The sequence below is a fragment of the Miscanthus floridulus genome, chromosome 17 (genome assembly GCF_019320115.1).
Source record: "Miscanthus floridulus cultivar M001 chromosome 17, ASM1932011v1, whole genome shotgun sequence".
Taxonomy (NCBI): Eukaryota; Viridiplantae; Streptophyta; class Magnoliopsida; order Poales; family Poaceae; genus Miscanthus; species Miscanthus floridulus.
This window is the reverse complement of record NC_089596.1, coordinates 100,717,460-100,728,644: the sequence shown is the minus strand read 5'-3', so window position 1 is coordinate 100,728,644 and position 11,185 is coordinate 100,717,460. Positions and strand designations below refer to the sequence as shown.

At 46.9% G+C, this 11,185-nt stretch overlaps 1 pseudogene; it reads left to right on the top strand.

Annotated features, from left to right (window-relative positions):
* The first annotated feature begins 1,789 nt into the window (after positions 1-1,789).
* LOC136518426 (T-complex protein 1 subunit theta-like) lies at positions 1,790-10,018 on the top strand (annotated as a pseudogene).
* Positions 10,019-11,185: the final 1,167 nt, after the last annotated feature.

The window sequence follows — 11,185 nt, the reverse complement described above, 5'->3', positions numbered from 1 at the left end:
GGGAGCCGGGGCGCCGCCGTTCCTCGTCGGTAGATCCGGCGGCGCGTGCTCTAGGAGGGTGGCCGCGGCGCTCCAGTGACGGGGGGCCACGATCCAGGGGGCGCGGGGCGCTGAGGCCGGCGGGTGGCTCCAGAGGCCGTCCGCGTCGCCTCCAAGGGCCACCGTGTGCGCCGCCGGGAGGGAGGAGGCCGCGCGCCCGAGGAGAGCAAGGAGGTGCTTCGGCGGCCTCGCTGCCAGATCCGGCGCCGGCACTCCTAGTCCGCCGCGCGCCGCTGTCGCCGTGAGCCGGAGCCGTCCCCGCGCTCTTTCTCCCCCAGGGTTCTTCGCTGTTTGGTGTGGGACCGCCAAGGGTAATATGGACAATTTCACCTGCCGGTCCCACATCAAACGGCAAAAAACAAACGGAACACGGACGGAATGGCTTGTAAGGCAAAGAAGTTTAGAGCAGTGGCACCTGTGTGCGGTCAATTTTTTTAATGGCTTATGTGTAATTACAAACTTTTTTAATGGCATACATGTAAAAGCCTCTATTTGATTTTGGCTTTTCTGTGTACATCAACGTGAAGATCAGAGTTTAAACCTGCGCCCCGATCCGACTCGCCGCCGGCGCCGTCCCCGCCGCCAGACCGCCGTCCCCACACCCAGCCGGAGACGACAATGGTGGGGCTCGGCTCGATGGCAGGCAACGGGGATCCAGTCGATGCTCAAGGAGGGCCACCACCACCTCTCCGGGCTCGAGGAGGCTGTGCTCAAGAACATCGACGCCTGTCACCCGCCTGGATCTCGTCACCGTCCGCGCGGCCGAGCTCCTAGTCGTCCTCGTTGCGCCCCGTCACCGTCAACGCGGCCGAGCTCGTAGCTGCCCCACCGCACGCCAGCCGTCGCCGTCTCCTTCACCAGATCTGCCACTGTGCTCCTCGTCAGCCGCGCGCTGCCGTTGCCGTCCGCTGTAGCCATACCCGCGCGCGGCCGCTAGCTCCAGGGCGCCGTCGCCATCTCAGTCCTCCAGCCTCGTCGCGCGGAGCCCAAGATGCTGGATGCACCACCGGTGGGGATAGGAACGGGAAGTGGACGCCGCCCGTGAAGAGCAAGGAGGTGCCCTGGTGGCCTCGCTGCTCGTTGCCGTGGAGAGGGGAGCCGGGGCGCCGCCGTTCCTCGTCGGTAGATCCGGCGGCGCGTGCTCTAGGAGGGTGGCCGCGGCGCTCCAGTGACGGGGGGCCACGATCCAGGGGGCGCGGGGCGCGAGGCCGGCGGGTGGCTCCAGGAGGCCGTCCGCGTTGCCTCCAAGGGCCACCGTGTGCGCCGCCGGGAGGGAGGAGGCCGCGCGCCCGGGGAGAGCAAGGAGGTGCTTCGGCGGCCTCGCTGCCAGATCCGGCGCCGGCACTCCTAGTCCGCCGCGCGCCGCTGTCGCCGTGAGCCGGAGCCGTCCCCGCGCTCTTTCTCCCCCAGGGTTCTTCGCTGTTTGGTGTGGGACCGCCAAGGGTAATATGGACAATTTCTCCTGCCGGTCCCACATCAAACGGCAAAAAACAAATAGAACACGGACGGAATGGCTTGTAAGGCAAAGAAGTTTAGAGCAGTGGCACCTGTGTGCGGTCAATTTTTTTAATGGCTTATGTGTAATTACAAACTTTTTTAATGGCATACATGTAAAAGCCTCTATTTGATTTTGGCTTTTCTGTGTACATCAACGTGAAGATCAGAGTTTAAACCTGCGCCCCGATCCGACTCGCCGCCGGCGCCGTCCCCGCCGCCAGACCGCCGTCCCCACACCCAGCCGGAGACGACAATGGTGGGGCTCGGCTCGATGGCAGGCAACGGGGATCCAGTCGATGCTCAAGGAGGGCCACCACCACCTCTCCGAGCTCGAGGAGGCTGTGCTCAAGAACATCGACGCCTGCCGCGAGCTCTCCGCCATCACGCACACCTCCCTCGGCCCCAACGGTGAGTTGTGCTCCGCGTGCGCCTTCGCTTCGTTGCACGGGTTATGGGCTCGGGTGGTGACTACTGGAGTAGTGGAGTGAGAGGGGATCTGGAGCAAGGAGAGCGTGCTCAGTCTTCGGTGGCGTAGCGTGAGGCCGTCGGATCAAGCTATTGGGGGGAGTGAGGGGGGATCTGGAGCGAGGAGTGGCCTGGTTGTTGGAGCTTATTGGGATATATGGTGACGAGGCTGATGAATGTTTGGATAGTTTGAGGCGCTTGGTACACTGGTTTGCCGTTTGAAATCACATTTAGCCTTGTTCAATGTTTGGATCACAAGCAATTATTAGTTTGTAGTACCCTAGTCTTCTGCACTATGTAAATCACATCTGACCAAATTTCACTTAGATGCTGAAACCTTCCAGTGATCGATTGCTTGATGTTGTAGTTTAACTTGTTTTCTTTATGTAGGAATGAATAAGATGGTTATCAATCACTTGGACAAGCTGTTTGTGACAAACGATGCTGCCACCATCGTGAATGAGCTCGAGGTTCAGCACCCGGCTGCTAAGATCCTGGTACTGGCTGGCAGGGCTCAGCAGGAGGAGATTGGGGATGGAGCCAATCTCACCATATCGTTTGCCGGTGAACTGCTTGAGAAGGCTGAGTAGGCTTTTGTAACATTGAAACATGCAGTCTGATAGCAGACTCTTTGTGCTTCTGTCTTCGGTATGCAGACAATTGAGATCTTGGAGGATCTTGTTGAGAAAGGCTCAGAGAACATGGACGTAAGAAACAAGGAGGAGGTTGTGTTGAGGATGAGATCTGCTGTCGCGAGCAAGCAGCTTGGCCAGGAGGATGTACTGTGCCCTCTTGTGGCTGATGTAAGCTAATCCATACCAGCTTATAGGGAGCTTTGTTTTTTCCCTTGCACGTCATACTGATATCAGCTAATAGTGGGTTTGTTGTATCGTTTTTTAGGCCTGCATTCAAGTTTGCCCCAAAAATCCAGCAAACTTTAATGTCGACAATGTTAGAGTGGCTAAGCTGCTTGGAGGTGGTTTGCACAATTCTTCTGTCGTCCGTGGGATGGTTCTGAAAAATGATGCTGTTGGTAGCATCAAAAGGGTGGAGAAGGCAAAGGTAAGCTCAAAAGGCTACTCTTCATTCACATTGCACACTGGTTATACCTGTGAAAGTTCTATACCCTTCTTTTTTATTGCTTTTGGAGTTTTTTTAATGGAATGGGCAATGGATGGAGCTCTAAATATTATTTTCACAAGGTTACGAGTATTGGTTCTTGGAAGCTCAAGGATAATCATTTGCTCGTGGTGATTTAGTCATGTGTTCATTGTTTGTATATTTTGTTACTGTCAAGTGAATCATGTATGCTTATATAGCATTATTACATCACTCATAAAGCCCTGGCAAACCAAATCCTATTCCTATTTAAAGCGGTTACGGCACAGCACATTTCATTTGCTTGTGTTATGCTCAGTGCTATTGTAAACTTTTTTGTTTCTTAAAAATCACACTTCATAGGACTCTATTTTGCCAACGAGTGCTAGCTCAGTTGGGTTAGACACCTTAATGGCACCCCCCAGGTCCTGAGTTCGACTCCCCGTGGGAGCGAATTTCAGGCTGGGAGTAAAAAAAATCCCCTCGCCCATCCCCACAAGCCAAAGTGCAGAATGGCCCGGCCCAGTTCTCACAAGGCAACGGATTTCTGCTGCGTCAGGATGGGGGCGGGGGTTCGGGGATTTTCTCGATCTGTGTGAGAAGATCAAATCTCTTCTTAGCAGTATGCCCGGGGGCCGTCATACCCCCCGCAGGTCGAGTTTTTTTTTAGGACACTATTTTATTAATTTATGTCTTTCTAGTTCACACTGCTGCTAAGGCCAATGAATGGATAGGAACTATGATTTTAATTAAATGGTCAGTTATATGTTATAAAATGGTGCTAGAAATTCAATATGCACAGGAATCCTAACCAGTTACAGCACAGTACCCATCTTTGTCTGTATGATGTCTAGCAGTGTTTCTTTCTGAATTCTAAAACCAATCAATATTCAGATTGCAGTATTTGCTGGTGGTGTCGATACCTCAGCAACTGAAACAAAGGGAACTGTGTTGATTCATTCCGCTGAGCAGGTATGTTCTTACTCTGAGAATCTTTTTTGACTTCTGTTAAAGTCGTCCCTACTTTTATTATGCTCATGAAGGTTTGGGTGTTGCAAACTGTTTAGTTGGCTTTGTGTGTTTTACGTTATGTATACGTGCATCCAGCAGTACATTCCTTTTTCTTAATTTGTGGATTCATTTCTTATGGATACGCTGAACTTAAAAATGGAGCACATGATATTTCTTTGCTTCTGTAGCGCATTGCAAGCTGTAATCTGCAAATATATGTTGGAATCTATAATACATATGCTTTTGTAGCCAGAAAATTATGCTAAGACTGAGGAAGCTAAGGTGGAGGAGCTTATCAAAGCTGTCGCTGACTCAGGTGCCAAGGTTATTGTCAGTGGAGCTGCAGTTGGTGACATGGCGCTACATTTCTGTGAACGTTACAAGTGAGTTTTTTGCTTTTCATGTGTTCTGAACTGAATAGATTACCTGAATTCTTTGTGCAGTATTGATCTGTGTTGAAAATTCCTTTTAGACTGGAGAATTATCGTATATGTTATATATTCTCCAAAATTGAGGACTGTATGCGTGTGTGGCTGTAGACCTTTTTGATAGCAGTTATTTGTTGATGTTCTGTTTGCAGACTGATGGTTCTGAAAATCAGCTCGAAGTTTGAACTGAGAAGATTCTGCTGTACTACTGGGGCTATTGCAATTGTAAGTTCTGGTTTTTCAGATGTATTTGTTCCTGTGTCGTAGTGGCATACTTATTCTGATTTTGGATTTTTTTTCTTTTGAAATATAGTTGAAACTTAGCCAACCCAATGCCGACGAACTAGGATATGCAGACTCTGTTTCCGTTGAAGAAATTGGTGGCACTTGAGTATGTTCTAGCCTCTTTGTGCTTTTACAGAAGATATATCTTTATTCTTCCTCGCCAGCATTCATTTTTATTTTGTTTTTTATTTATAAGGTTACTGTCGTTAAGAACGAAGAAGGTGGAAATTCAGTGGCTACTGTTGTCTTGAGAGGCAGTACTGACAGTATACCAATGTTTTCCTAAACGGTAAACGGTCTTTACACGGTCGCCCTTCGTTTAGCGTTTAGGCTGTTTACACGGTGTTTAAACGAAGTTAAACAGTCTAAACGGTTTTGTACTTTAAAAAAAATACATATAATTATATATGTGCATGTAAAAAATCAAGTATTCTATCAAATATATGTATTTTGTCACTGTAAATAAATAAGTGTTCTAATCTGTAGCACAATATCAAGTATTGATTCCACATTCACATGTCAATCAAATCATGATTAATGATAAAGAAATGAGTCAAATGATAGTCAATAGCAAGATAAATCACAATTGACACACACTCACAAACTGACAAATGGCAGCTATTTAGCATGTCTTCATATTAATACAATAGTGCACAACATCACATGAGTACATAAATTCAGATTACACCATGTCTAAACTAAAAATCATTGCCGCATTGGTCATCACAGGCTCACCGCACAAGACCACAGACCAAAGGCAAATTAGTAAATAAGCAAAAGGACATTAGTTGAGTTCTCACAACTCACAAGTCACAACTCTCAGTCACACAAGCACATTAGGTCATCACAGCAAGACCGCAATCAATTTCAGGCCCTGTTTGGTACAGCTTATTTGGGAAGCGCTTCCCAGATAAGCTGCACAAATAGAGTAAAAGCGGTGGTCAAAATAAGCTGGTCTGATCCAGCTTCTGCTTTTTAGTACAAATGGGAGCTGTGGAAATAAGCGTGGCCAGAATAAGCTGCTGAAAAGCGTGACGTTTGGCTGTTGATTTCAGCTTAGTTTGGCCATAAGCAGCTTATAAGCTGTACCAAACAGGCCCTCAATCACATGTCATAACCAAAAGATCAGTCATCAGCCCATCACTAGCTACTAGCCATGCAAAAGCAAAATTCAGCAGCTCTGTATGTCATTGTGACTGTGAGTGACTACTAACTACTCATCATTCTCCCCCTCCTCATCCCCAACAATTGGGACCACATCCTTTTGGTCAGATTCAAAGTCAATCTCATCCTCATTGATTGGTTCTTCTTTTTCAGACTCAAATTCATCTTCACTAATATCTCTCATTTGGGCCAGCCTTGCACTTCGACGAAGTTTCCCACATTCCTCAACCCCACAAGCTTCTTCAATTAATTTCCATGTCAGCCCAGAAACAGGCTCACCATCCTCTTCATCACCACCTTGAACAAGCCATCCCTGAGCTTTAGTTGCTTCGGTTCCCAAAAGAGGATCCATGTTCTGATTCTTCTTAGCCTTCATTTTTTTCGCATTCATCCTATTATTGTATTGAACAAATACAATTTGGTTGAGACACTCACATGTCAGCTTGTTCCTTTTTTTTGTATGATTCTGCATAAGCAAATTTAGTTTTAGTTAACAGTCTGAAATCACAATATCTCTCTTCTTTGTATATTTCCTCATCAAAGCCAAGGTTCTATGGTGTGCATAGATAAAGATGGCCAGTGACTTAGCTTGATCAATGTAGCCCTTGAACTTCTTCATCTTCCCAATTCCTTCAAGCATCAAATTCAGGGTGTGAGTTGCACATGATGTCCAAAATATGTTTGGCCTCTTCACAAAAAGTAAATCCTTTGCTGCCGTATTGTTTGAAGCATTATCTGTGACAACTTGGACTACATTTTCAGCACCTACTCTCTCAATACAGCCATCCACATACTCAAAAATAAGCTGTCCAGTGTGTGACTCTTCTGAGGTTTCCTTTGATTCAAGAAAGCTTGAGCCAATGGTGCAGTGCATACACATATTCATGATACTTCTCCTTTTCTGGTCAGTCCATGCATCTGTCATGATTGAGCAACCATTCTTAGCCCATTCCTCTTCATGTGCCTTCATCATCTTCTTTGTCTCCTCAACTTCCTCAAACAATAATTTCTCTCTCAACTGGTGCTGGTTTGGTTTCTTTCCACCAGGGCCAAATCTGCCAGCTGCTTCTATAACTTGATCGAACTCTACATTGTTTATTTGGTTAAAAGCCACACCTAAAATGAAACCAAGATATTCACAGTTAGACATTAAAAGCACAGAATGCAAGAAATTCACAGTTAGAACTTATAATTGAGCAAATGGCAAGCTGCAAGGCAAGAACTTACCACACACATACACCCATCTCGCAATGTAGCGCTGCAAGCTATGCATTCTCTCTTTCATTATTGATTCAGTGATTAATTGCTGCCGGATCACCCTTGTGCTGCTCCATAGGCCCTATTTTCCTAATGGTCTTCCCTCCAGCCGCATCAACCTCTTCTACCTCTGCTATGTTGGTGTCCTCATCAGCATCCGGCGCACCATCAAGGTCCACAGCATCTCTAACCTCTTGTTGTTGAGTAAGCCTAGACTTTTTAGCCTTTTTTGAGTCATCTACGGCTTTCTTGCACTTTTCTTTATCCTTTTCCGTCGATAATTTGCATGGTTTAACCTGCATATTTATTATTTAAAAAAGAAACATTAAGTTCTCAGCAAGAATATAGAATCATGGCTTGATAGAGAATAGATATAATATATTAACCTCGCCACGAATCCCAGCAATATGGAGCTTTAGCCTATGTATTCCTGCTGTCACCTGTAGGCCACAATACTTGCACTTGATCACATTCAAGTTGTTTGGATCCGCCAACACTCCATACTCCCACCCAATGTCACTAGAGTTCCTCTTTAGGATCATGGGTTTGCTAGTGGAACCAGAAGGATTAGATGCAGCGGATGACATCCTGCAACTACAAATAATTTAATGAGCAAACTTTAGACAACTATTTAATAAGCAACTACAAATAATTTGTTGAGCAAACTACAATATACTAGGCAGCCATTTATTTAACAATCCATTTATAACTATTTAGTATTTATCATTGCATCCTATTCTATCAGAAAGGAGCAGCAGATGCAATCTTGATGTGTGAGATACTCCATGTCCAGTTCTAAGCAGATGCAATCACCACGAAATTTTTTAATACAGCCATCTCCTTTAGCTGCACTTGTCTGAATAATACAATTACTAAGATACTCAGCAGAAAGTGTTCCCAATTCACAATTCACAAGCTAACTAGTTATTTATCCCATTTGCACGTGTCCAGACATGCCCCAAAGGCCAAAGCTAACCAGGCAGCAGGCATCTAGCCGTGAATGGCATCCAACAAAGAAGCTGACATAACTGAAAATCAATGTACAGCAGGAAAGGCTAACTAGCTAGGCTCAATTTCAATCAGTAAGTGAGCACATATCTGAAAATGGAGAAGCACAACAAAAAGCTCTAGGAAATCAACTAAGCAAGCACAGACATTCAGATCTACTCATGGAGAGAGTGCAGGACTAAGGCAGTACAGAAGAGTGGATCACCTTGAGCCTGGCACGGTCGTAGAGTTGGAGAAATTAGAGGATTGTAGGAGTCACGTCGTCAGTGCAGCCGGCGCCGATGTGGGTCGAGGTGTGTGCAGCCGGCGTCCGCAGCAAGAGGGCGAGGCTTCCTGATGTCTTTACGGCTTCACGAACAGCAAGGGCACAGGCGCACAGCTTCACGAGATGGAGCCGTGGAGGCCATGATGGAGGGCGGCGGCTGGTCGGCGAGCTTGGACGCCGAAACGAGCGGCCGCGGTGGCTACCTGGCGGCGGCGGTTGAGAGGCTTACTGTCTGAGACGAGTGGCAAATGGCAAATGAAAACCCTAGGGCGAGTTTGTGCCAAACTGGGCTTATCTGTTACCAATTGGCCCAAAATTGACCGCGAGATTTGGGCGCAAGTTTGTTTGGTCCAAAATTTCACTCCCGCCCTTGCGCTTGTATCGCCTGAACGGCCCGTTCACCCCGTCCAGTCTTGTTTAATGCCGTTACGTGTCGCCCGTTTATGCCGTTTTTTAGCGTTTTGGACCGTGTAAACAGCTGCGATGTTTAATGCACCGAATAGGGCCTAAACAAGACAGTAGGGTGCTGTTTCCGTTTTCTAAACCGTGTACACGGCCGTTTAGACCGTTTAGGCGAACATTGCAGTATACTAGATGATCTTGAAAGAGCTGTTGATGATGGTATCAATACGTACAAGGTATATGTGTGGTATCTATAGTAGATGTGACCTAACTCTTTTATTGTATTGTAACATCCATGTCTGTTTAGCTAATCTATCCGAGTTCTCACTGTTTTTGTTTATACTAGCCAATGTGCAGGGACAGTAGGATAATTCCTGGTGCTGCTGCAACAGAAATAGAGCTGGCAAAGAGATTGAAGGAGTTCTCATTGAAGGAAACAGGGTAAGTTTGTTTTTACCATGATAGTTAGTAACTTTTCATGTACAGGGTAAGAGTTAATCTGCTTTCAATATGAGCAGGGTTAACCCTTTGTAAAAAAAAACAATCAATTTATGTTTCCCTCAATCATTTGTTGGTTGCTGTTAATAATTGTACAGGTTGGACCAGTATGCCATTGCAAAATTTGCTGAAAGCTTTGAAATGGTGCCAAGAACCCTGGCAGAAAATGCTGGACTTAGCGCAATGGAGATAATATCCTCCCTTTATGCCGAGAATGCTAGTGGCAATGTGAAAGTTGGCTTTGACCTGGAGGAAGGTGCCTGCAAGGACATCTCGACCTTAAAAATATGGGACCTCTATGTCACAAAGTAAGTCAATCAGATGTAGGAATCACGTGTAAGCTGGTTTAAGAATGATTTCGATCTTTTGTGGTAATTGAACATGTGCACATTGGATGTGGAAAATGCTTGCACCATTGTTGGTCTACGTACACGTGTCCTCAAATTGGGGCATGGGTTTGCACTTCTTGTTTGGCAGTTTAAGCTGCTTATGATGACCCCTTAGCAGATTTCTCACTTTGCTTATTTTGTTGTACAGGTTTTTTGCCCTAAAATACTCTGCCGATGCTGTATGCACCGTGCTACGGGTTAACCAGGTATGACTGCTAAGCTTACATTCTAAATTCTTTTCGATGCTTGCGTTTCATGGGAGCACATGGTAATATTTGAGTAAATATATGAACTGTCCAGATCATCATGGCCACCCAAGAAGAGATGCCCAACCTGGTGGTGGGATGGACGAGGATTAGTTTTGATTGTGATTGTTTTCTTTATATCACGTATCCGAGGTTTCAGAGCAGAGAACACCCTATCTTATCTAGGCTTTGGTTCTGTAGAAGGTTTTGGGTGCCTGGAGTTCACGTTCGGAACTGTTGCACAGCCGTGATGGGGGAATTTGCATGTTCTTTCCTGATGTATTGCAGTGCAGATGTATCAAATGATTGAGTCCAGGGTTCGTCACACCAACTGAGCTCATGTAAGAGTGTTACTCTAGTTGTAGCTGAAAGAGTGAAAAGTTAGTGTTACTCTAGTTGTAGCTGAAAGAGTGAAAAGTTGTCTCGATGGATATTGTTTTGGGTAACGTTGAATGCAGTCCTTTGCTCCATGGTGAAAGAGCTGAAAGAGGCTGGAGGCACGGGGCAGGCCGCACTATAGTAGACTCGTGGTGTAGAGTAGAAATTCCTGGCGGCTGGCAATGGAGGAGTACTCGATCCTACATATTACATTCCTACTCGTAGTATAAAGTAATGGTGCAGGACAAGGGAAGTGGGTTTGTCTCTTGCCTAGCCACCCGTTGTTGCCGTGCACTGCACACAGCGTCACTGCAGCCACAGCCACACAGGCAGGCATTTGGGTTTTTGGCACAAGCCCAATGCCCATGCGCCATGACTCGAGCTGCCGTTTGCTTATTCTGCCGCCACGCGCTCTACGACGGCGGAGGCATTTGTGTTCGTGTACCGTAGTAAACTCTTCTGCAGCCTGCACTAACTTGCTCTTCAGTTGCTCCTCGTCCAAGGTGGCCTGTAAAGTGTCAGGAGCTTGTCCTCCGCCGGCCGTGATAAACCATAAATACGTATCCGGCTGAAGGCTGCCTGCAGGCGGAGGGGGTCAGCGCCGTTGGTTGCGCGGAGCCTGCCACCGGCCGCCTGATGATGGTGTGGCGATCGATCGAGGATCGTGGTGCGGGTGCCGAGCCTGGCGCCCGGACGTCCGCCCTAGGCCTGCGTCTAGACGCGGCTCCGTTATGCAAAAACATCCCTGAAACACAC